Below are 26,173 nucleotides of genomic sequence, written 5' to 3'. Positions count from 1 at the left end.
TTTAAAACTACCTCAAAACACTTTCCTATGAGTGTGATCCACACCATTAGGTGCTGACCTAGACGGAGATGAGCTGAGGTACTTGTTTTGTTTTGTTCCAAATACAAAGGTGCTACCAGTATTTCAGATACTTGAAGACTGTTGATGGTGCTAGAGGACTCTGAGAAGAAAGACTCCTCTGTAATGGGTTGCGGTGTGTGTTCTTTCTTCATTTGATTTAGCATCAGTACTTTACATCTTCTTCCCAAATAAAAGTATGCAGATTGCTTGCCCAACCTCATCCTCTTCTTTAAATTCAGCATTTGTTCTTTGCCAGTCTCATTTTCATCCTCTCCCATGGTACCAAAAAGAAGCCTTGTTTCTCGGACAAGCAGAAAGATTAAATTGTACCTATTTTGTATATGTGAGATGTTTAAATAAATTGTGAAAAAAATGAAATAAAGCATGTTTGGTTTTCCAAAAGAAAATGCTGAGTAGAATTCCTTGCTTCGATGCTCTTTGCAATATAAGTATGGATTATAGCATCTCTACCAGCCGTTAGACTGTTTCTCATTAGATAGAAACTATGCAAAAAGGGCAGTGTGGTATAATAGAAAGAGCAGAGAACAAGGACCCAGGAGATCTGAGCCCCAATTCTGACTCTGCTTCTTGCGGTCAAGGGACCTTGAGCGTTTCACCTTTCTGCCCCTCAACTTCCATATCTAATACGAGGAAGATTCCTTCTCTGAACTATAAACACTTGCCCTGCTCAAAATACATAATACTTCAACAAATGGTATTGTAGACCTAAGTTTAAGCAGAGATCCACAGAACCTTCTGGTTTATTGTCTATTAAGTACTTTGAAGCAGTGGCTGAAAGTTGGTCTATGCACAATTAATACTATTAACTAAAACAGTTTCAAATATTCAGTAAAAATGCCATACACTTAAATCTGATGCAACTGAGTACAATGCGTGTGAGGAGGTAATGTGTGTGCTGTCAATCAGCACAGACAGTTGTGGATAATAGTACCATGAACACCTACCTGCCAAATCAAGTTCATTTTCCTCCTCTGCACCTTTCAATGACATCTTTAATACACTTAAACAGAGTGATGTGTCAAGTAAAATGTTAAGATTCATTTAGAGCTTATTTCCTGTTGCAGAACATAATTGGGATTGTAATATTTGCCTCCTGAAATAAGTCATCTCAAGATTCAATTAGTTTTAAAAGCAAAAGACTGAACATGATGAAAATCTAACATCAAGTCTAAAAAGTTAGCATAGTCTATTACCCAAACGGTAACTTCCAATTATGGTCCTTCCCGCTACCTGAATCTGAACACAGGGATGCTTATTAGAATGCAGATTCCCAGTCCTCAGCCACCAAATTAAGATTTAGTAGGGAATCAGTATTCCTAAGAACCCTGCAAAATTCTGAGGTACATCCATCAGGAAGCCACTGTACCCAGTGATCTCCACAACCGTTTGTGGCTCTAACATTTTGTATCCGGCAAGAATGAACCAATATAGCTGACCAAATGATACAAAGAAACCCAAACCCCTGTATATCAGAATATGAGTACTCCTTACAAATTAGTAATTAAAATGGCCAGGGCAAGCTTACATGATAACCAGTTAGACATCTCTGTTGAAGGCATCCTTCAACATGCCTTGCCCTCAGGTCACAATCCAAGAAAGTTAGCGTAAAGGGTGAAAGCGAAGAAGGAAGAAGCCATTTCCCGAGTACCAGCTATGAGCCAAACACTACGTTAGATGATAATAATAATAATGCTCTTTGTCAAACTGAATCCAAACAGGCAGATTTCTTAAGCCAAGAGTCATTAATAATCATTTAGTCATCAGTTGGGACTACAGAAAAATAGTTCAATAAATAAGGGTATATCTGATAAAATAATAATGACAAAATAAATGATGGTATAGCCAATAAATACTAATGAGGAATGAATAATGGTATATCTAATAGAAAGCAATGGGAAAACAGTGAAATAAGTGTTGATAACCCAATAACATTTATGAGGGTAGTTAAACAACAAAAAATGCTTAGAACGGAATATTACAATCTTTAAAATATCATTTTCAAGTACACTGTCATTAGAAATATATCAAACATGCGTGTAAAAATGCTAGGAGTAGGCACATTCATGGAGTAATGATAGGAATGACTTTTATGCCTGAATTTTCCAGATTTGCTAATGATATAACTGTATCACCTTTATCATTTACAACAAATTTAGCCTTAAAATATTATGAAAAGAAATAAGCAGCCAACAAGCGAAAACAATCCTGGCTGAGAAGTAGCCATCTCCGGGGAAACAGTGGTCCACCTCCCACCCATTCATCTTCTGAAAGAGAAAAAAACCCTAACCTAAGAGTCATCACTTACAGTGACCCAGCCACACTGGGGGGCATCAGAAAGGGGTGCACGAGGCCATACATACCAAGCAGCGGCATCCTCAGGGATTTCGCAGTTTAGTTGCAGAGAGAGAATAAAATAATGTGTGAACACAATTTTAAACCAAGTGTCCTGTGAGGATAGCGGAGGACACTATTAATTAATGAGAGGGAATCTCAGAAAATTAACCTTAGCTTCATGCAGTAATAGTGACATTTGGGTTTAGCTGGTCAGCTTTTGCCAGAGATCTAATTTCACTTTCAAACGCTCTGTGTCTGGCCAGAGGCTTCTTCTCTGGAAGCCACGTATTAGAACAGTCTGGTACTTACCAAGCAGGAGGTCCACTGTGAGTGTTCCCGGGGCCTGGGCAAAGTACCGAAGGCTTGACCCTGGCACACCAGCCCTCTCTTTAGAGACTAATCACCAGGCCCAAGGGACCCTCCTCACAACACTTCCTGACCCTTGGTCCTATGAAGGTCAGCCACCTCTAACTGTGCCAGTCTGAGAAGGAAGAAGATTGCATATGAGAGAAGGAAGGAGCAGGTAGCCAAGACTGGGGGACGAGACATTAATCAAGTCTGGTAAAAAGGGTCATTTAAAATTCTAAAATCAATACAGCTAATGCACTGGCAAAGAGCAAGGACACCTGACCAATGCAGAACACATTTATTATCTTTAATGCCAAAATACTTTTTTCTGCTATTCCACTTAATATCACTGAAAACGAAGTTCAGAAATTGGATTATATATAAGAAAAGTTGGAAATGTCGTTTTGGGTCAGAACAACAATCCATCTAGATGAGTGCTTTGCCTTTGACAGTGGCACCAAGGGAAATTTGGGAGAAAGAGTGGTTGGCACTTCCTGAGAAACCAGCCTCAAAACTCCCATTTAATAACCCATTGTAAATCTTTTTCGTACATAGATGAATCTAAACCCTTCCAGAGCCCTCTATCTGTTTTGAAATATGTTGGTATTACTGTACCAACAGGAGAGAGCTAATGCTGAATTGTTAGCTCGGCTTCCTAGCCCTCTGATCAAGTAGCTAAAATATGCTTTCTATCCTTGTGCCTGGATCAGCCAGGGATTCAACTACTCAGTGTCCATAGGGAGCACCAGTAACTGCTGCAATGGGGCCATCGACCACCCATATTGATTGACTTTTCCCTGCAGTTTGGTGAAATGAGCACATAATTTGTGGCCAGCAGCCAAGGTTATGTGCACCAGCTCCACCAGTGACTAGCCAAGAGCACCTGGGAAAGTGTCTTAAGTTCTCTGAGAAGGTTAAGGATCATCTTTAGGTCTGAAGTTTGCAGGCACTGGTAGTCATCTCTTGAGTTAATCTCCTGTCCCTGGCCCTCCAGTGTAGGGAGAGGAGAACCTAGAATTTAAATTTAATTAGCACCACTCTATCAATTGGTAACCCATCAATTTTGAGTCATGCCTCCCTATCAGTAAAAATGTGAGCCCTTAACTAATTTTGTTAATCTATTTATATATAAATGTTATACACGTACTACGTACTATGGGACTAATACATGATGTGCAATGGAAAACCTACATGGGAAAAAAAACTGTAAAAGAGAGAAAATAAATACAAATAGAAGAGTCTATACTCCAGTGGATCATTTCATACATACCCTAGAGGGCGTGCACATTCCGTCCCCCTACTGTGAAGACTACTGCCCTAAACAAGGATTCAGGATGGGCTTCGGGGGAAGGCAGAACATCAATGGACTCCTGAAATAGCACACCAAATTTTGTGTGTATGTGCATTTTTCTTGGAATAGAATCCACAATTTTCTTCAGATACCTCAAAGGGTCTATGACCAAGAAACATGTTAGGAACCACTATACAAAAGCAGTATTACTTATTCATTAAACCCTGGGCTTTTCTGAACCATGACCTTCATATCTCATCTTGGGTCTCATACTCAGAGCATGCTGCTTTTCCTGTCCTAAGACCTGAGAGAACCAACCAGCATCAACCCACATTAAAATAGAAATATTTCGTTCTTCCACTTCCCTGCTATGGGACCTCTCTCCTACGCTTGAACAGGACTTGGCAGATGCTCTATGACCCAGAGTTGGACCTTACAACATCAAAGTGCACCTGTTCACAAAACCTTTTCAAATTAAGAACAAATGTATTCAATAATGGAGAGTTATTAAATAATAATAATAATGTTATTTTTAGGAAAATTATGCATATTTTAGTTATTTTTTTAAAAGAAGCTTTAACCTAAAAGAGATGGCAATTCCTGGGATTATAAAAGACTGTAAAGACAATAATTGGAACATGTTCTTCAGAGACCCTCAGGTCATCCCAGAACCAAATGTCTCCTCTTCATCTGGCTCTTCTCAAACAGAGCTATTATGCTAAGCCCAACCTACAAGAATAATTTTGGCCAGAATTAACAATCCTATGGTCTAGAAAGGTCTCCTTAAAATTGCAATTCACTACATATTTAAAGAAATTCACAAACACAAAATGCCAGTAAAGTGAATTTTTTCTGGTATAACATTGCTCTTGGTGCCCAATGACTTAATTAACCATCAATAGCATGAAAAAAAAAAAAAGGCAGAAACAATTTTTTTTAATGGAATCTATTAATGCCAGGCAGAATAAGAACACCTACTCATAAACCACTGTGCAGTAGATGGCCTTTCTCTCCCAACGGGATGTCACTTTGAGTTCACTGCTCCCCCTGCTGACTGGATAATAGAACACCCCAGTCTTTTAACACAGCCACATGCACACCATCAGAGAATGAAAACTCAAATTTCGGAGGAGAAAATAGAACAGCCTCCTGTGCTTATTTCCTGTCTGCCCCAGACACACAGCCCTCTCTCCAGCTTCCATGGCAGCACACCTTCATGTCCTCAATGCTCCCTTTTTTTTCTTACCCATTTTAATCTATCCTTAATATCTCTCCCATGGAGCTGGTAAGTGGAAGTCACAAGGAGGCAAACATAAGCTCAAAAGGAGAATGGCCTTTTTGGGTGAGTAGAGCTGTCCAATGATACAAATGTTGCCCCAAAATGCACTGAATAACCCTTCAGGATTTAAGCAAGGGGTTTGGGGATTATATAGAATGGAAATAAGAGGATGATAGAAAGAACAGGGGCTTGGAAAGCAGAGCTCTCTGGGTATGAACCCTATCTCCACCGTTTCCTCATCTGTAAGACAGGGATAGTGATGAACTGCCCACCAGACTGTTAGGATCAGAAACAGGAATGCATAGCAGTTTATAAGACTGATGGACAGTAAGCACGCAGCACCACCACTAGCATCATCCCCACAAAGCTGGGTCTTCCCTCAAGCCTGTAGCTTCATCCTCCCCATTCCAGGAGCATTAGCTTCTCTGACAAGAGTGGCCTAAAATGAGAGCACATCTACAATGCAGTTACACTTCACTTTCTCCTACAAATGGATTCCAAGCAAACTTCCAAACTCTCACAATTTTGGTGAGTCCTCCTCCACAATCTAATAAAAAAAGTATCAACCTTTTATTAGAAGCTTGAAAATCTCATTTTTTTACAAAGGAAACTAACGATCCCACATTAACAGTAAAAACAAAAAAGGCAAAATTTCTGAGATGTCATTAGGTGCATCTAATTTTGGAGACAAAGCTTTCTGAGCTGAGAAAACCACCCTTTTGCTTACTCGGAAACTAGTTCTTGTACACAAATGGACTATAAGTCATACACATACATGTTGAACTAGTCAAACTCCTGACACTTAATTTTCACAATTTGCGTTTCTAAAACTTTGTCTCTGGAAGCAGAAATTCTAACTCAAAAGTGATCAGCACACAAAATGATCATAATTATTAAATTCATGTCCTCTGGGAAATTTCTTGGCCTGTATGAATTTACTCAAGGGTTTTAAGCATCATTAAATCACCTATTATTGCCAGTGCTTTGAATGTCTCTATGAGTATTATTATAAATGCATCCACTTCAAAGATGCTGGATTATAGTAATTTCCAACATGGTTTTTCTATCACTGATTATAGGTCTCCTTTTCCTTATAATACAAGTGTCTAAATTTTTTTTAAAACTTTATGAGTGTAACTCAATTTTCCATCTACTACTTTGCTCATCATGATAAGATATGTTCCTAATCACAAGAATAAAAAAAAAAAGACTTTCCTCAGATAACATCTGGAAAATTGCCCATTTAACCAATTCTCTGGGTTTATTCATAATTAATATTTACTTTTTGTTAAATATTAAAATATAGTAAGCTTATGCTCAATTTGAAGTTCCACATGTTTTCTTAGATTTTCTTCAACTAAACTATCACAATAAACACTCACCTTGTCACCATAAATTATAAAAAGAGCCTTGCTTTTCTTCTCTCAAGCTTGGGAGAGCTATCTATCAAACAAGAAAACAAAGTCCACTAAATCCTTTGAATCTTTGAAGAGAGAAAGACAAATCAATGCCAAAAATGATGTGCCTTCTCACCAATACACAAATTAAGCTGTGTATTTTGTAAGATTTATAGGGTAAGTGGGCTTCTTTTTATTATCACTTTTGCTAGGTATCTGTCAAGTGAGTCTAATTCAGTAAAATAGATTGATACATTGGGAGAAATCTCTAGCCTCCATTCTGGGTTGGGGAAAAAAACAGGCAGACAATTTAGTCACCCTATACCACTCATATTATGATTTAATTGGTCTGAAATATTGTTTTAAAACTCCCTTGGCGAATGTAATATGCAGCCAGTCTTGAGAAAAATTGTACTCAACTAATGCCACAGGGTTCTGAAACCCTCCCTTAAAATCACCGGTAAAGTTGGAAGTATGTGTATATGGGCTTTTTTCTAGGAAGATGGTGTGCAATACTTAAAGTTTTCCCAGATCCCATAGTATCTACCTAACCAGAATTGCTGAGGTGGAGTCAAGAGATTTTCATTTTCAGTGAGTACATTAAGATGATTCCCATGTACTCTCAAAGTTTGGGAACCACTGGTTTATTGCCATTACCATATTATTGACATATTCTTGGATGATTCTGAGCCCCTCTTCCCAAAATGTTTAGGATCACAGCTCTAAAATCATGGGCTCTCTAAGCTGCTTTAAATGAGAACATGTAATGGCTCATTGAACTTGTGAGCAATTAATTTGGGAACAGTTGCAGTATTATAAATGTGATTACTTATTGCAAACCCAATTAATCCAGCCAGGAGGAATGTTAATTACAAAGGAGTATGGAAATTAGCATGAGTGCATGACTAAATGCCTAAATTCTGACCTATTATACTGTCTGTCTGGTAATTTACTTTAAAAATACTTCCACAGGAAGTCTCATGTATATATGTGCATGTGGGCAATAAGGTAACATTAGTCCACACTCCAGGGCTGATTAGGTAACCTTGGAAATACCCTAAGTAGGAAAAGCCAAGCTTTAGAGGTAGCTACTGCAGTATTTAAAAGAGCATTATTGAAATCTACATCAGGGGATATATTAGTTAGCATAAAAGATGTGGAAAATAAATTTTTATTGTTGAAATAATGGTCTTGAAGATAAATGACTAGCTAATAAATATTTAATATTAACAAAATTTGAGCTAAGCCTTGCTCTACTTGTAGCACACCACTTAATAGCAAGATTGACAAGAAAAGACATATAGTCCAATCGATCTCCAACCACTAGAGGCTACCTATATTTACCCAAAATTCTTGAATCACCAAATTGCTTATCAGGTCACAAAATAACTCCAAACCAAAAAAAAAAAAAAAAAAAAAAAAAAAAAAATTGCAAAACAAAACTATATTTAATTGATTTTAAAAAAGAAGTTACATACAATAACTGTATTTCTCTTATGAGTAATGGAATATCAATCAAAACAAATCTAGACAGACTAGAAAGCAATTGAGAAGGCTTCCAAAGCTCCCAAGAATAATCTCTCCTAATTTGGGAATAGCTAAGATATACTAGGTCTGTGCTTTTTTATGGCCTTTTCCCCTTTCATAACTGAAAAAAATAAAGGCAGAGCCTCAGCCAAACTGTGCCATTTGACTGTTCTTCTCTGCGAATTTAAAACTTGGAGTGAAGAATGACAGAGACTGGGAGCCACTGAAGTTGAGGCACGCTAATACAGCACTCTGGGGGGGTGGGGCATGAACTTCTGCTGATGAGGTCCTAGAATGGTAATAGGTGTTTTGCTTTGAATTATGAAATAATCCAGTATCCTTCCACTATCTTTTTGGCTTAAGTTAGAGAAAGTTGGTTTCTATTACATAAAACAAAAAAGTTTCAACGAGTACACCTAGTAAACAGGATATAGAGTGAATAGCAAAAACAGAGGAGTATAGGCCAATCTCAGAGTGAGTAGGTACTTAGAGTTAGTAGAAATAAGTACCAAAAATTTGAATGGCTGAAAAAAGTACCAGAGAAAGAATATGGTAAGGAAACAATTCTCCATGGGGCTTTGGTGTTTCTGCAAAATGCCTTGCAGGCAAAGATTCTGATAATGATTGTTCTGGATAACCATTTCAAGGATGTTTGTATAGTGATAGGGACAGTCTTGAAAGAGAGAGATAGTGTCTCCTTCCAGAGCGCAGAACAGTTACTGTCCATTGTAATAAAGATAATGTTTCCCTACAGGGCAAATGTCTGGCTGGTTTGCTTGCAGCCCATTGTAAAATATTTGGGTTCCCTACACTTGGTGTTCCTCAGTTGTGACACATCCACCTGGGTTGCTCTGCATTGCCCCCATAGGACTTGGGGGCAAGGGAACCAGCAGTAAACACAAAGCTCCAGTTGCTTGCCTTGCTGTGAGTAATAATAAACTCCTTTGTCTCTGACCTAGATGTCACATGTCTTCTGCCAGCATCTATTAAACTGTGGCAGGCTAACATCTTAGCTTTAAAGCAGAGAAAATTTCAGCCCCTTCACAGTTCTTGACAAACATTTCAAAGAAGAATACATATCAGAATAGAGCTGCATCAGGTCTGTATTCCTGTCTTTCGAGTTGCCTAGCAACTAGTTGGTCACCATTGATCTGACAATCTGCAGTAATGAAAGACCACGCCATGTAGAAAAGTGTGATTGAACTATATGCTTTTAGATCGCAGAGATTGTCTGATTCGTCTCCGTGTCTCCTTCATCACCTAGCCCAATAGCTAACATAGACTGCATGTTCGATGATATTATGTTGAACAAATTGTTAAATCAAAGAATTAACTATAAGGATGGCTCTACTGGAATATGTATGGAATTGTAACTAAGGTAGTTCTTAAATCTGTATCGTAAGTACTTTCGCTCAGAATCATTGTTTCTTCAAGTTCACTTAATTGTAAATAATAGAGATGTGTCCAGGAAGCTCATGGGACAGGGACATGCTTAGAGTGGGAAAGATAAACAGCTTTGCTGGAACTGGAGCTGGAATGTGACTCCATTTAAGGTGGCTTTAGAGATCTCAGGGGCAGGAATTGGTGACTCTGTTCTCTGCAGCTCTACTACTAATCTGGTTCATTCATATTCTGCATGTTTGTCTTTTTAGATCCACTATTAATTGGCAGTTTTGTTTTTTTTTCTATCCTAATTCCTTTGGAAGAGATTCTGGTGCAGTTCATAAATCCCTTGGCAGTCTATTAACTGATGACCTTTGAGTAGACATCCCATCAGCTGTGATCATTAAAGTCATGTGGTATAACACCTGGCCACCTAGGAGTCAGAAGCCATGGGTGGGGCACTTTTTCAAGGGGGTGAGGGCACCAAAGGCCATAAGCAACATCTCTATTTGGAGGTCTGCACCCTGTCTATCCTCCTATACTCTTCCTGTCACCCCTCCCTCCTGAAAAATGTGTACCTTATTTCATGTGGTTTCAGTACTTGTCTTTAGATAAGAACATAAAATACAAAAAGTTCTTAGACATTAATTTAAAAACAAAACACTTGAACAACAACAAAAAAAAAAACCTTGGGTGTGGTGGGGGTGGGACTGGACAAAGAACATGAATTTTAGGAAAAACAAAACAAAACAAAATGTCATTAAATATACAAAAAAAAAGGTTCAACTTGTCTAGTAAAGAAACACAAAGTAAAATCTTAACCGGTGTATGGCGATGCTTCTTAAAAAAAAAAAAAAAAAAGATAGTGTTTCAGCCAAAAGATCAGTCTCATTTACAGCTGGCATAGTATAAGTTGGTACAAAACATCTGGAGAGCAATTTATCAGTATGTATCAAAAGCCTTAAAAATGTTTATACTTTTGACCACTTATTATTCACACCTTGGAATGTATCCTAGGAAATGAATCCTTAAGTTTTCTAAAGACTTTTGAACAAGCACAGTTTGTATGAAGAGTTTCTCATAAAGCTGTGAGACTACTTTTTCTTCCACCGCTCAAGTGTGAACACATAGCTGTCCTCTAGTGCAGCTGCCCAGAGCAACCTAGGCTTGGAGGGAGAGCTATGCCAGTATGAAAGACAAGCACATGAATCGCAGTTAGAAGTCTTCTAACTTTGAGAAATGCCGTGCCTATTTGCAGCATGAAGCTGAAAGAAGGAAGCAGAACCGTGGAGCTCCCAAAAAAGCCACTGCAAATCCCCTCTTTGAACTGGCTCACACGACTAAGTGCCAATCTAACCCTCTGCACAGGAGGTGTCATCGTAAGGAGCCACCAAGGAACACCAAAAGGTTGTATTAAAAATGCATGTTTTATTGCCTCCTCTTCCATTGGAGTCAATCCCCAGTTGGTTATTGTGAGAAATCACATTCTCCTGCCTCCTGTATCTTATCAGAATGAACGTGGTGGAAGTGCCTGAAGGGAAGACACTACAACAGCAGTAAGTACACGTGCAAAATAATGGCTGACAGTCGTATCATATCTCGGGCACAACAGTTGTCATAGCCTTATTTATAGCAAAAGATTGGAAATTAACCAAATGTCTAATAATAGTAGATTGGTTAAAGTAGATAGGGCACATCCATATGATAGATTGCGATGCAGTTATTAAGAATGTTCTCGAAGAGTACTTAGTGATATGGGGGGGAACTTAATAACTCTATACTAAAATAAACAAGTAGATTACAAGGAAGTTGCATCTCATGCAGCAGATAGGCTTTTCAATCATGATGAAAAAATCTCATATAGTTAACATTATCCTTGAAAATCTCCAGGTTGGTACCAAATACCATAATTTCATCATAGTTTTTCTTTTTAGTATTAGAATAGATAACTGTGTCTGTGAGCATCAGAGAAGTTGGCTTGAGGTTAGACTGTGTTGTAGGAAAAATATATATTTTTACCACTGGAGTCACAGTCACTGTAGCAAGATGCACATACTATAAGAGACATACAGGAATTGAGACACAGAGATTGAAGAAAGAGTCAATTCATATCAGCCATCTCATGCTTATTCTGGGGAATATGCTCATGAACACAATAAAGGGGAAATTTTTTTTTAATCTATTTAATTGTTGTACACACACACACACAGAGCAAAGTTCACATAAGTTAAATGTGTGTAGCAATTATCTGTATAAATCATTATATACAAGTCCCAGTCTGTTTTAAAATTTTCATTTTAAACAGATATGCATACAAGATCCAGAAAGGGTATATGCAACAATTTAACAGCCATAATCTCTAGTGAGATTATCGGTATTGTTGGGATTCTTTCCTCTAATTTTTCTGTTTTTAAAACTTTTTTAAATGAACATTTTTGCTTTCATTATCAGAAAAAAATACTGATTGTTTTTAAATGGCACTCACAACACAGATGATACCTTTAAAATACCTTTCAAACTAAGCCTTATTTTATTACAAATGCTTACAATGTATAGTTTTTGGTATGCAATCTCTATACCAAAAGAACAAGTACTTGGTGAAACAAACTACTGCTAAACAGGACAGAAACATGAGAGCACATGTATAATGCAGGAAGTCTGAATCAACAGAATTCTATTAGTCTACCTCTGTAAAGCAGTGTTCTTGGGGACTATCGAACGGGACATGGAAACAGCCTTCTTATTATATTGAACTGGACATTAAACTGTACTTGTCAAAAGAAAAAAGAAGGTCTTCTCTAGATACGGATTATGTAAATACACATACAGAGTCTATAATACATTATGTTAGGAGATGCCTTCTGAGTTGAGCTTCCGTGAATTCCTACTCTTCATGCACTTGCCTAAAATTTCATTTAAAAAACCCTATTACAGCAATACTCTCCCTGCTTCATTCATAAAAAATGCATAGATGCATTCATGTAATAGAGGAAATTTCTCGCTGAAACACATATATCACTCTGGTAAGTCTGTTTTAGTGATTGGAAAAAATAAATGTCTCATATGAGAAGGATTTCAAAGACAGGTCAGTTAAAATAGTTCTTTGCTTGTGTAAAATTACTAGTGGTTGATCCATTGTGTCAGATGTGAAATGAGATTAAACTGTAAGAGTCAGTTTTAAATTCTCAGCATTAAACTGAATTAATAAATTGAGCAAAGACATGGTTCAAGTAGGATTGAAAGGTTCTGCTAAAACCAGACTGTTTAGATCCATTAGCAACACAGCTACAAAGAAAGAATATCTTATCAGAAAGGAGTGTAGGCTGTGGAAAATTAATAGAGAGTGCTAGACCCAATCTTGGTGTAGAATTACATGGAAGGGATTAGGAAGTGAGGGGAAGGTAATTAAGTAGAAAGAACAGCCGGAAAGAACTGAAAAGCAAAAGATCAGATGGTCTGAGGTTGAGCCCCTCACCATCTGTTGGCAATCATCAAAATTTATTTGATCTTATTGTGTATTTACTTTGTAAAAGGGGGGAAAAAACCCTCATTCTAATGAATGAATAGGTGGGATACAAGGTGAATGCCCATTATAACAGAGCTCATTATTACTGTGAGAAAATCATTGCCATTGCAACATAACAAATACAATTAATGCAATCTAATTGTTCCATTTCTGTCCATGTCTCTGACATCAGCTTCATAAAAAGGTTCTTATGCTTTCGGGGCCTTTTGTGATTTAGTTGGAGGGCTTTGTCTATAATTTTACTGTCATTGTTTACTGCATGTCTATCTATACAATTTGCTCTTGTAAAATTTCTAAGTGACTGCATGTATCCATTAGCAAAGTAGGTCAACCAGCCACTTAGGTTTCCCCCTTCTAATAGGCATCATCAGCACCTGTGATTTCAATATCCGTTAACAGTGCGAACTATCCATCCAGTTATACAAAGAGGAAAACTCAATTCTTTCCTCTACTTTATCTCTGGCCCCATATTCACTTACCAGATCTTTCTGAAGGGTTTCCCTACATGTTTTCCCTTTCAAATATTTTGGTGCTTCCTCCCATCTTTTTCCCCTGTACTTCTCACTTTAGGCTTTGCGGTCTTTCACCTTAACTGCTACCTGCCTCTTTTCCTGTCCCTCTCACATCCATCTCCCATCACACAGGGAAAACACAAATCTGACCTTTCAATCTCCTGTTAAAAGATTTCTGTTTCCACATCACTTACAGGATAAAGTCAAAAGGCATCTGTGTGGTATATGAAACCCTTAACTGCAGTGTCCCCTGACAATTTCACCTCTCTAGCTCTTCTCTCCCATCTCACAGTTTATACCCTTCAGCAAAACCAGAGTAATTTATAAAGCAACTACTAATAAATAATTAAGCAATTTTTATTACAATCAACTCGTGATATGCCTCAGGGATGAGTATTTTCATCCATTCTTTAGGACTGTGCCATGCATTCCTATTTTAAAATTAGCTGCTTGGTTTGTAGAGTGCAAGCCTTGCAAGTAAGGCAGAGCAGACTACACAGCCGGCTGTCACACAGGAGCATCTGTACAAGAGGTCTCAGCACAGCTCGGCAAGACTAGCAGATACATCATCATATCTCTGGACACATATTAGTATTGCCCACCAGTCAAGCAGTGTGCAGCTACACAGGAGAGCTGTATATTTTCCTTTATTAAAAAATGATTGAAACAGTGTCGTTCTTTGTCTAGTATCATCTTTCACGTACCTAGCAACACACTTTTAACATGCCGGATATTTGAAAGCTTTATCAGAAAAGGCTGGCTGCCTCAAATCAAGGGTTTTATTTAATTTAGCTCTGAATTTGCTGGAGGAAAATAAATTGATGTCAGGTTTTTAATTTTAAAGTCACATTTGCATTGCAGATGGACTATTTAACAGTTCACATAATCAATAAAATTACTGCTGAAGCACAGGATGTGTTAATGAGAGACTCTAATATCTGAGTAAGTGGTTTCCTTCTGAAAAGTCAAATCATGTTTGTTTGCTTGTTTAAATTTTTTAATCATAAGAAATGACCTTATTCTGATGGAAAAATAGCTAAATGTTTCCACAAGGTACTTGGCTCCTTGCACATGATAGGGATTAACATTATTTTGATAGGTAGAAATATTCTACCCCACTCTCCATACCCTAGAAAAGAATGTGCAGATCCAAATTTATGGAACCCAGTTTAAAGTGCTGATTCATTACTGTCCCAAATGCCAGTGAAGAAATATTTTGAAATGTCTTAAGTATTCTACATATCTACAAATGGGATGGAATGAAAGTTGGGCTAGTAAAAACTGACACCACACTTTTTAAACATTAAATTTTCTTTTTAGAAAGAGGAGAGTTGTTTCTGTCTTGTTTTTGAGCAGCAATTTTGTACTATATATTTCTAACAACTTTATTGAAGTATAACCAACATAATAAACTGCATATATTTAAAATATGCAATTCAATGTATATATTTGACATACATGTACAGACCCTATTGTTTCTAGTTAAAAAGTCAGAAAAATAAATAAGAAAACTATCAACTATATTCATAGTACTATAATCACAGTTGAACTTTTAGAACACTCCTCTCACAAGTTTTTAAGTCTATTCATATATATGTATGAATAAAATAGATATATGCTTCTACTTCTATCACACTGTCAACAAACTGCATATACTGCCTATACTTTTCCCTCTTTCAACCATTAAGTGTCCATGAATATTTTACATGTCTTTAACTATCGTCCTAAAGATGACTTTCAGTATATACAATGTACATTTTTGTTCATCAGTAGTAAAATAATTACATAATGAATGATGAATAATTACCTATAACCATAGAAATATAAACAAATAGCCATACAAATATCACTACTAAATTCTAAAACAATTTTAATCTACATATATGAATTATAAATACAGAAATGTATATATATACATATGATTTTTATCTTATTAAAATAGTAATCGAACTACATGTATTATTTTGTAATCCAATTAAATGAATTTTAATGAGCATTTTATATATTTGAAATTTTTTGTTGCCAAAAGTTAAAAAATACAAATATGCATGAAAAAGGAAATTATCACCAATAACTCTAATAACATAAATAATCTCATTTAAACATTTGGAATAATGTTTTCCTGGAGAGATACAGATAAACTGCATTATTATTTAAACCCTATTTATAATCTAAATTTGATATGGGTATTTTTCCATGTTATTATATCTTTTTAAGGAATAATTTTAAATAGCAAAGTAGTTCTATAGTATGGAGTACTTTTGACAACATTGATATTTTTAAATCGTGGCCAATTTATAGCAAAATTTTTCATTTCCAAAAAATGTGCAATCCTTTGATTAGTAGTGAGGTTGAACTTTTTTTTTCAAGTGCTCACAGGCTTTTTTTAAAAAAATATTTATTTTGTCAGTTCTATATGCTATAAATATTTTCTCCCCAGGTTCTCATTTGCTTTATGGTAATACTCTTACACAGAAGTTTTCAATATTTTCCTTTATAATTTTTTCCATTGCATTTTTGATTAGCTTAAATGTTCATTTATGTATTTTGAAATTTATTTTATTTTATGTTTTTAATTTTCACATGTGGAATTTATTTGGTAAATGATGTGAGGTAACCAAGCATCCTTGCACATGAAGTTGAAATGGCATCTTTATCACATAATAAATTCTTATGTATGCATTTGAATTTAAAATTTGTGCTAGCGGAGTGATGAAAGCCGCAGTTCAATCTCAGAGCTTTTGTTCCTTTTGTATCTGTTTAGTTAAATGTGGCATTGATTTAAGGTGGTGCTTTTTTTTTTTTAACACTCCATAAAGTGCTGTTATTGAAGACTTACATTTCGATTTATATACACACATATTGCTATTTTCCCTCTTTGGATTTATATTTTCTTTTAAAGCAATGCAAGCTTTCTACAGAAAAAAAAAATTAAGTAAATAAAAATGTAAAGAGGCAACAAAAATTAGTTTAATCCCTCTTAATCTTAGTATTCAACAGCAACCACTGATAGCACTCTTGGCATAATTAATTCCAAGATTTTTTTTTTTTTTTCATTTCACCCCTTTGTAGGGGATACAAGAGATGTAAATAAAGGTTTCTAAATGGTTTTATAATGGTGACTTTTTTATTCTTCCCATAAAGCTTTAAATTGTTTCATAATAATGAAATTCTTTATTCTTTTAATGGAGCTTGAAATATATTTTTTAAAGGACCTAAATATATGAATTCCTACTCTGAAAACAGAAAATGAATGTGTTTTCTTACACATGAAATGAAAATTCTCTATTTCACCAGTGGGTGGCAATCTCAACATGTACCCAGCTGGGTGCTGTCATTGGATCCTGGTCATGCAAAGGGGAAAACTAACCTAAAATGTCTGACAAACGTAACTCCAGCTGCTGTTGTTGCCCTTTAGTTGTCGTGATTTAAAAAAGAAAATGAGAAACCTGCAGAAATAATCACAAGTGAGAACATTACACAACATGGAACAAAATTACCTTGGCTTAATGTGGGCTCAGTGAAAATAAAAGCTAAAATATTATTCCTCATGTGCTCCCAAAGAACACAGTGTTTTAAATATTTCCAAAAAGGACTAAGAGTTTACATCAAACAAACATCCTACAATTACATGAATTACAAGACAAAAAGTAATGGAGAATACCATTGTGATGGGAAATCAGCAAATTTGAGTTACTAGCAAAACATTCAAGCACACAGCTGAGCCACCATTAGAGTTAAAGTCAGGATGGTAGAAAGCTTAGAAGGCAGGAGAACCCACATGGGGATGGACTTGCAAGTAACAGCCTGAAACTGCACTCAACAAAAATGAACATAAAATCAAAGTAATTGGTTTTTTAAGTGCAAAATTCAATGATCCCAAACATCGGATCATGAAATAAAGCAGTTCTCGGTACTTCCACTGATAGTTTGACCAACATATTTAGATATTTAGTCTCCAAACCAAATATAGTATAAACATGACAATTTTTTTTATTTTGTAGAAAAACCACACTCTTTTTTGCACTAATAATTTAAAATAAACTATGAAGCACAATCACTTGAGAGAGAAAGAATCTTCAAGGTTTCAGGAAGTCTAAAATTGAGCGTAGGGTTAAGCTGCAAAGTTGTAGAGTTTGCCTTCAAACCAAGTACATGTTCTCAAAAAGATAAAGCTTTGAACCCACTCTGTCCAACCCAGTTCTCTCTTACTGACCATGAATCCAAGCCCCTTGGCTAACTACAGTTTGTTAGTTCCAATTTCCCACCTGTTTCTACTCCATTGTTTTAGAACCCACTGAGCCTATGGGAGAAGAGCATGGTGAGAGTTTGACTCCACATTCAGCAATGCTGAGGCACCCCAGCAAACTGGTTAGATGCTCCCTCAGCAAAGACCAAGAGCCTCTAGGGAGCACTATTTGGTGGGGGGGTGAGGGGTGGGAGGGGCACAAGGCAAGGACAATAAAGCTGACTTAAAAATAAAGTCATAGTAACTACAAGAGTAAGAGCTGGTTTTTTTTGTTTGTTTGTTTGTTTTTTGTTTTTTTTTAGAGAGCAAGAGAGAGCAGGGGAGGGGCAGAAAGAGAGAGAGAGAGAGAATCCCAAGCAGGCTTCACACTGTCAGCACAGAGCCTGATGTGGGGCTCGAACTCACGAACCATGAGATCGTGACCTGAGCCAAAATCAAGAGTTGGATGCTTAACCAACAGAGTCACTCAGACACCCCAAGAGTAAGAGCTTTTAAAGTGTGGTAACCCTTGATGGGAACTACCCCCAATCCTGCCTAAGGGATTTGAATTAAAAATTGACTACAAATAGAAATCAAAAAACTGCAAACCTCTCCAATAGCATCTAACACCAAAGAAACAGACATTCTCATCCCCTGCCTTATCCAGTCCTTTCAGCCATTTCTCATATAGTGTAAGGTTGCTAGACCCTCCTCTTCTTGCTTCTTGTTGCCAGAATCATTCTCAGAGTATCGATTCCCATAATTAAACCCAATATCCTAGCAATGAGGAATAAAGCAGGGCTTCTATAAACTGGACACTTTTTCTGCATTAATAGAACACGATATTCCTTTAGCTTTTTTAGTATTGACTTAGAGCTTTGAATAAATATTTACCAGAGGTCAGTTTAATGCGCAGAGCACTAAAATAGGCAATCTGCTATCTTAAACACTATGTGAGCCATATTCAGCCCTCCAATAGGGATTAAAGTCACCTCAATAGATGGTGATAGATGAATTAATGCATGATCAAGTGCCAAAATGAGCACTGCAGATTCCAAGGGCTTTAGTAGTTCAGAGTCAAGGAGTAGTTACGGCAGACAGGACTTAACAGCTAACATTCATTGAGTGTTTATTTGGTGCCAGGCTCTGTCCCGTGTTCTCTCAATAGCATGATCTCATTTAATCCTCACATCAACCCTGTGAGTTAGATACTATTATTATCTCCATTTCACAAGCAAGGAAACAGCCTTAGAGATGTTAAATAATTGATCCAAAAGTACACACTCATAATTGGGAAGATCTGGTTCTTGAACCTAGACAGCCTAACTCCATTCTGCTCTGCATTCTCCCTACACAGCTGTGGTGCCATCAGTTTCTCAGTCATGCCCGAAAAATCAGAGGTGTCTCATTTAGCTTAGTTCATGGTGGCTGCTTTCTGATCTTCAGGGACTGACACTTCTAGGCTCCCTTTTTTATGTGAAACCAGGCAAACTGGACCTAATGAAACAGTCTGAAGCTTTGTCACATCCGAGTCCACTGCATTCATGAGGATCCAGCCCACGTTGGCAGGTTAGGGCTCTGTGAAAATGAGCAGCAGAAACATCAAAATAACCCATAATGGAAGATTTATGAAAGGAGCTAATATTATGATCTATTTTTGATTTGGGGATAGTAACATAGATAACTCAAAACTATGTACATCTTTTTCACTCAAATAACAAGCATGACAGAATGCATAATGTGTGCACAGTGCTGCAATAGATACTATGGGTATTCACTGCAGGGCTTGGGGAGATGATTATGGATCTTTAGAAGCATATATACTTCTTAAGTTTTTTTCATTGGGACTTAAGTTTTTAATTCTAAGCACACAAGGCTATCATGACAGAGGTGAGTATGGAAAGTACTACATAATAACACCAAAGGGAAATACACTAAAAAGGAAAAAAGCCTCGCTCCAAAATTCATTGAGAATGTTTATATTAATTGAAAGCCAATAACTCTAGACCTATTATGATCATATTCACAGACTCAGGAGGACAGTGATGTGAATAATGATAAAGTAGAAAGAATTCCTTCCACGATGATAAAATATTTGGTCTCTTTATACTGTTCTGAGGGGAGGGAGCAAAAAAAAATTTGTCAAGAAACATATGAATAGTCCCTATTAGACTAATGAAAAGTGAAAAGTGATTTTATGTTCTTTGTTAAACAACTTAAACATTTACCTAGGCAAGTACTATATTTCAGGAGCCAAATTCTGCCTCAAAGGGAACCAGCTGGCCATGAAATATAATCTGTAGTAGGATGGAGGATAAACAAAGTTTAGTTCTTCGTGCAGAACATGCAATGAAGATGGAAAGCACATTGCCCTGGGATTTGTCTGGAGCAGGTGTCAGCAGCCTCTGTGAGGCGGCTGCCAAGTCTCTATTTATTCACTCTCTCACGAACTGGAAGAGGGAAGAATTCTAGTATCTTTAGGTCACTCACACACACACACAACATGCCCAGAAGTGGATGCACTTTGATGCAGTTAGGTTAAATCTATAGAAGAAACACTATGAAAAACACCTGGTCTGTGTCTGCTGCTCCACTGAAAATGTGGGAATAGGGTATCCACCCCCCCAACCCCTCTTCAAAGAACCTCTCTTCCCACCATTCCAGTTAAAGCTCCTAGAGCTTCTTTAGAGTCCTCAAGAATTTCCTTTTATAACACAAATACCCTTAAGACAGACTACATCTCACATCTATTAGTGCAAAGCCTTAGTGAAGCTGAAAGACTGATAACACTCAAGCATAGTTATGATCTTATGATTCAAGAAGAGAACATTTCAGTTCCATATGTTTATCTGGTCCCATTGGTGTGGGCGTGAGGGGCAGAGTGACAGGGAAAGGCCAAGGGTATTGTTGATTACAAAAGGGAATAGTTGCTTATTTTCTTGCTGTACTGCTTATCTGTGTTAAGATCTCAGAGGAAGGTGTAGTAGATCAGCTTTGAGGCTAGAATACCACATTACAATCATATTTTACATATATTTATGCTACTGAATGGGTCGGTAAACAACAATAATTGAGTTGTGACCAGAAGCAGCATACTGCATTTGGGATTTATGAGAACAGCAAACAATATAGTGTGGTTTACCCCTAGTTTGCCAGGAAACAGAATTTTTGCTACTATTTACCTACTTACCAGAGACAACAGGAGCAATGGAATTAGTTTTCTAGGGCATCATGTTAAATAATAAGAGTCTTAAGTGCACTTGGATCAATTAAGGAAACATTTCCTTTTTCTGTTTTATTCCTATATATTTCTTTTCTTTTCTTTCTTTTTTTTTTTAGATTGATCTTAAATAGTCTTTAATCTACCTATAAGAAGAGGAATGTTATGTAAGATTGATGATAGAGAACTAATTAGAGACCTTGAAAAATGTTCATAATTTGATAAAATTCTGTTATCAAATAGGAAATGATAGCCACCTTCAGAATCTACAATTAGAAGCTTTTATCCTATTCTCTCTGGCTTCCATATCCACCCATATATCTAAGATATTTTGGTACTGGTCTTGACCACCTGATCTTCATCTCCTACTTCTTTGAGTAAATTGCACAGTTTCCTTGGCAAAGTAGTTACACACCTCTTAACAATCAATCGGTATATTTTGGGTAGCATACCACCATCCTGGCCCCTGGCCAATTAGAACAACAGATCCCCCAGGAGATTGGATGGGGATCACATTACCCAAGTTGGTCCCATTACAATGGTTCCCAGGATTTGTGTGGAAACCACCAGAGAAGACACTGTCTCCCTTTTCCTATGGACTTGAATGTTAGAAAAGTTAGGTCTAGAGCTACCCAGATAATAAAGCCAGCCCAGGAGATAGAAGAATGCAGAGAAATGTCAAAACTAAGCTCTGATATCATTTGAGTCCTGCATCAAACCCCTAGATTCTCTGTTACATGAGCCAATATGTTCTGTTTCTGAAGCTATTTGGAGTTAACCCTCCTTTCTCACACAATCAGAAGACACCTCTCTGAAAGAACAATTTGGTTGCTTCTTCTTACCCAATGAATATTATGTCCTTTTTGTTTCTATTCTCTAATTCAGCATATTAGATATTTAACAAAAATACCATATTTCCTGGACTAAAGCATATTTTTTCACACTTTATGTCCAAAGAAACTTTGAGGAGTAAGTTGTGATATAGCTGGCATTGACTACACATTGACAAAACTTACCTAAGTAAAAGAAGAGCCTTGCTTCAAGTTGTGATCTGTTTTTGCACTGGGGTCACACATTATACAGCTGCACATTGACTTAAATTCAGATTCCAAATTTTCATTTAGAATGTTTTCAAAATTACTGCATTATGAAACAGCACTGAAATGAAACATTGTGATAGCAGAAGAAAAGATTACCTGGCAGAAGTCGGGCAATGCAATTAAAGGCAACAAAAATTGCCAAACTGTTTAATAAATCATCAAACTTTCAAGGCCAGGAGAGATTGGGGCACATGATACATGCTTATAGAGAGCCACAGTCAGTTCCCCAATAGCTATCTTTCAAAAATCTTTGGCTGACTTTCAAGAGAGGTTATTTAACTTGTAGAAATTCTTAATTCAATTAAAGATAAGAAGAAAGTATGAGTTTAATCAAATAGGCAATGCTTACACAATCCCAGTCTTTTCCCATGTTATAGTATCAATGTATCAATCCTAAACATGTTAAAGAAGTTAGTCTCCTAGAAAGTGTGTTTTCCACAGGGTGCTACATATGACTGCCCATAGATAAGAATGATCCAGAAGAGCCTTTAGACTTCAAATATATAGATTCAATCTTTATGAAGCCAAAGATATAAAATGCCATTGTTTACTTAAATTTATTAACATACAGGTACTATTTTATTAACAGATTCTGGTTCTAAGATATAGACTTACATGCCGATATCTCTACTTCACGCATAAAACCAGAGAATAGCAAAAAGAAGGAAGGAAAGAACAAAGGGAAATGGAGGGAAGGAAGAAAGGGAGGGAGGGAAATGGGAGGGAGGGAGGAAGGAAAGCAAGGAAGGAAGGAAGGAAGGGGGGAAGGAAGAAAAATCTTAATGAGAAAGGAAACTCTTGGTGGATGTAAATCTATGAGATGTCATTGAAAGAAAGACTGACAGCCATAAGTTTAAGAGGCATTCAGGAATCCACTGTGTGGGAAGGCATCATAATTGGAAGTCATTATAGGCAAAAATTCTTTGGGCCCTTTGTATCTGGAGCATGTCATAGTTACTGTGCTAAGCAGTTAAGACAGTCATCCTGAAAGAAAATACTGTCCTTGCTATAGCCACATTATGTTGTATCAGGAGAACTACATCATTCCCATTGAGAGTCAATTTGGATACCATTGGGAGACTGCCACAGCCTAGCATACGTGCAGGAGAATTCTGTCATGGAAGATAAATGTCTAAATAAAATGTATTTATCCCATAGCAACACCATGAAAGATTGCTAACAAACTCAGCCCCTCAGCTCACAAGAAAAATCTTATGCCTGAGGAATGAGTTAATAGAGACGTCTCTAAAGAATATTTCATACTGTAGGAGAAATAAAGCACATAATTTAATCAAATACCTTAAAAGCAAGAACAAGTAGTTATGAAACAAGAATAATAGCAATAAAAAATCAGTTAAAGGTTTTTTTTAATATATTAAATTTATTGCCAAATTGGTTTCCATACAACACCCAGTGCTCATCCCAAAAGATGCCCTCTTCAATACCCATCACCTACCCTCCCCTCCCTCCCACCCCCATCAACCCTCAGTTTGTTCTCAGTAGTTAAAGGTTTTTAAAATGAAAATATACTCATTAAAATATACAACTTAATGAATAGACTAACACTGGATCTACTGCAGAGTAAATTGGTAAACTGTAATATGTCACTGAGGACTTCTTCTAGAACATAAAACAAAGACAATGGGATGTAAACTGTGAAGGAAATTTTGAGAGACATGGCAGATAGATTCAGAAGTTCTAATGCCTGACTTAAAGAATTTCCATAAAAGGAGAGAAAAGACAAACAGGAATAGCAACGTTTGGAGAAATAGAGGCAAAGAATTTATTTCTAAGAACTAAGTGATGAGATTCCTTTGTCAAAAAAGTTCACCAAGCATTAGCAGAAAAATAATTCAGTAAGAAAAAAATCCAAGTCTAGAAACTTTGGAGTAAAATTTCAGGCCATGAAAGATAGGACGTAAACCCTTCTATTTCTCCTCTTTTTCCTCTACCTAATTGGTTTCCTTTTTCTTCGACTTCTCTTTCTTTGGAGGTGGTAGCCTGGTCAAAGGGACAGGAAGTAGTGAAGGGCCTGTTGCTGAAGAGGTAATAGACCAAGGGACCAGCAACGTATGCACGGAGGGGGCAGTGGAAACAGGGGTCAAGTACCCATAAGGACAGGGAAAGGGGAACGATGAAGTGATGATGGTGAAGCTAAAGGCCAAAGATATGGCTCCTGTGGTCAGGAGATTAGCTACATACAGGAGGGTTGAGGGGAAGAGGTGAGTCACAAAAATGAAAAAGAGGAAAGCTAGAAAGAGGCCTGAGCTGTTAAACTGGAATTGGAGGTATCAGTATGAACTCATTTGTTTTAATATTTATATGGGTAGATACATAAACAAACATAGATATGCATGTATCATAATATATGTGTGTACATGTTTATATGCCACAGATATATTTTCTACCTTCTACTGAGAGGGTCTAGAAGCAATGACACTCTAGTAACTAACAATGAACATAAGTGAGTTCCCAAATCAAGCCAATTCAAATAAGTATCAACAATATCTGGATAACATAACATTTGCTAATATATACAAATATTTAATGTGTATCTATGTATATACTTGCATGTATACACATATACATACACACCAGAGTATGCATATATAGGTATGTGGGAGGGGTATATAAGTATAAGTAAGTATATATAAGTACATATATTCTAATATAAGTAAATTTACAATAAATAACCAAGTTCAACAAAGGAAGGTTCAACAAAATACAAAAAGAAAAAGAAAACCCTGGTATTATGCACACCATGTTCACTGCCCACATACAATGAAATCAGATATATAAACTAAGATAGCATAAAACAAAGTAAAAACACATAAAATAATAGCAAGTGAAACATTTATTTTTCTGGTTCTCAAAACTATCATTAAATGAATAGAGCATTTCATAATTGATGGTATCTTAAATTTGAGGAAATATGAGTCCAAATCTCTTATTCAAATTGCAAAATCCAGGAAGCTCCGAAAATCTAAAGCAATTTTATATTCATTTGGTAGCAAAATATAATCTGATCTGAAATCATTTAGTAGCAAAAGCTGATGTGAATTGACAAGAGGCTATTTAAAGACTTTATTCTACAGAGTATGATATTCTAGAGTATGTATATTCATATGTTGGTAGCAAAAAAATTAACATTTTTGAGTAAGCAGTGCTGACCCAGGCCCCTCTGGGAGAAATTACATAATAAATTCACATATAGTGTATGAATTTACGGTACCATTGTAAAATCTAAAAGTTTTTGAACTCTGAAACACACATCAGGCCTCAGGTGGTTTCTATTGGAATTGTAGACAAGTACAGTCTTTCTTCTGCATTCTGAACCTAAGAAAAAAGGGTAACAAGAGAAGCTGTTCAGCTCAAATATCTATTTTTCCACCTTCTATAGCTACCCAACTAAGTATTTTTCTGTGGCAAGACCACAATTTTATGGCTATTATAATATGCAAACTTAAATTGTTTAATTTTTTCTTTGTTTTCTTTCATGCAGAGAATGATGGAATGCAAACATTTCCCTCGCTTAGAGGCAGGGTTTCAATATCAAGAAAAAGAACTAATATTTTGGTTCTTAATGATTCAATCTCTAAGAGTAATGAGCCATCAAAGTTTATCGTGAGGGAAAAAAAAAAAAAACAGGAGAACTAAATTTGAGGAAAGGGAAAATGCCTGGAAGGGAAGCCTGAATAGAGAGGAAATGGGTTTTCCACCACCTTCCCCCCATCCCTGGCTAAAAGAAAGTTGGAAAGAGGTGAGTAAATGAAAGGGAGTACCAAAAGGAGGCCCAGGTGCCTCACAGCCCAAGAGAGAGCTTGCTGCCTGGGAAGAAACAAGTGGGTAGATCTAATTAAGGACTAATGCCAAGAGCACTATTCCAGTACCCAGAAAAGAATGGAAGGTGGGAGGCACCTGGGTGGCTCAGTTGGTTAAGCAGCTGA

The 26,173-nt window shown here is 36.7% G+C and overlaps 1 long non-coding RNA gene across 1 annotated transcript in view; it reads right to left on the bottom strand.

Moving 5' to 3' along the window:
• Window positions 1-26,173, bottom strand: part of LOC121028728 (uncharacterized) — a 62,758-nt gene that overhangs the window by 4,880 nt on the left and 31,705 nt on the right. The window contains exon 2 of the long non-coding RNA XR_005789409.1: window positions 22,143-22,284. This is a non-coding gene — a long non-coding RNA (uncharacterized LOC121028728). The remainder of the gene's footprint in view (window positions 1-22,142; window positions 22,285-26,173) is intronic.

The sequence above is a fragment of the Herpailurus yagouaroundi genome, unplaced genomic scaffold, assembly GCF_014898765.1.
Source record: "Herpailurus yagouaroundi ecotype Mexico unplaced genomic scaffold, PumYag 100, whole genome shotgun sequence".
Classification (NCBI taxonomy): Eukaryota; Metazoa; Chordata; class Mammalia; order Carnivora; family Felidae; genus Herpailurus; species Herpailurus yagouaroundi.
Note: the sequence above shows the minus strand (reverse complement) of the source record. Positions and strands in the feature narration are given on the sequence as shown.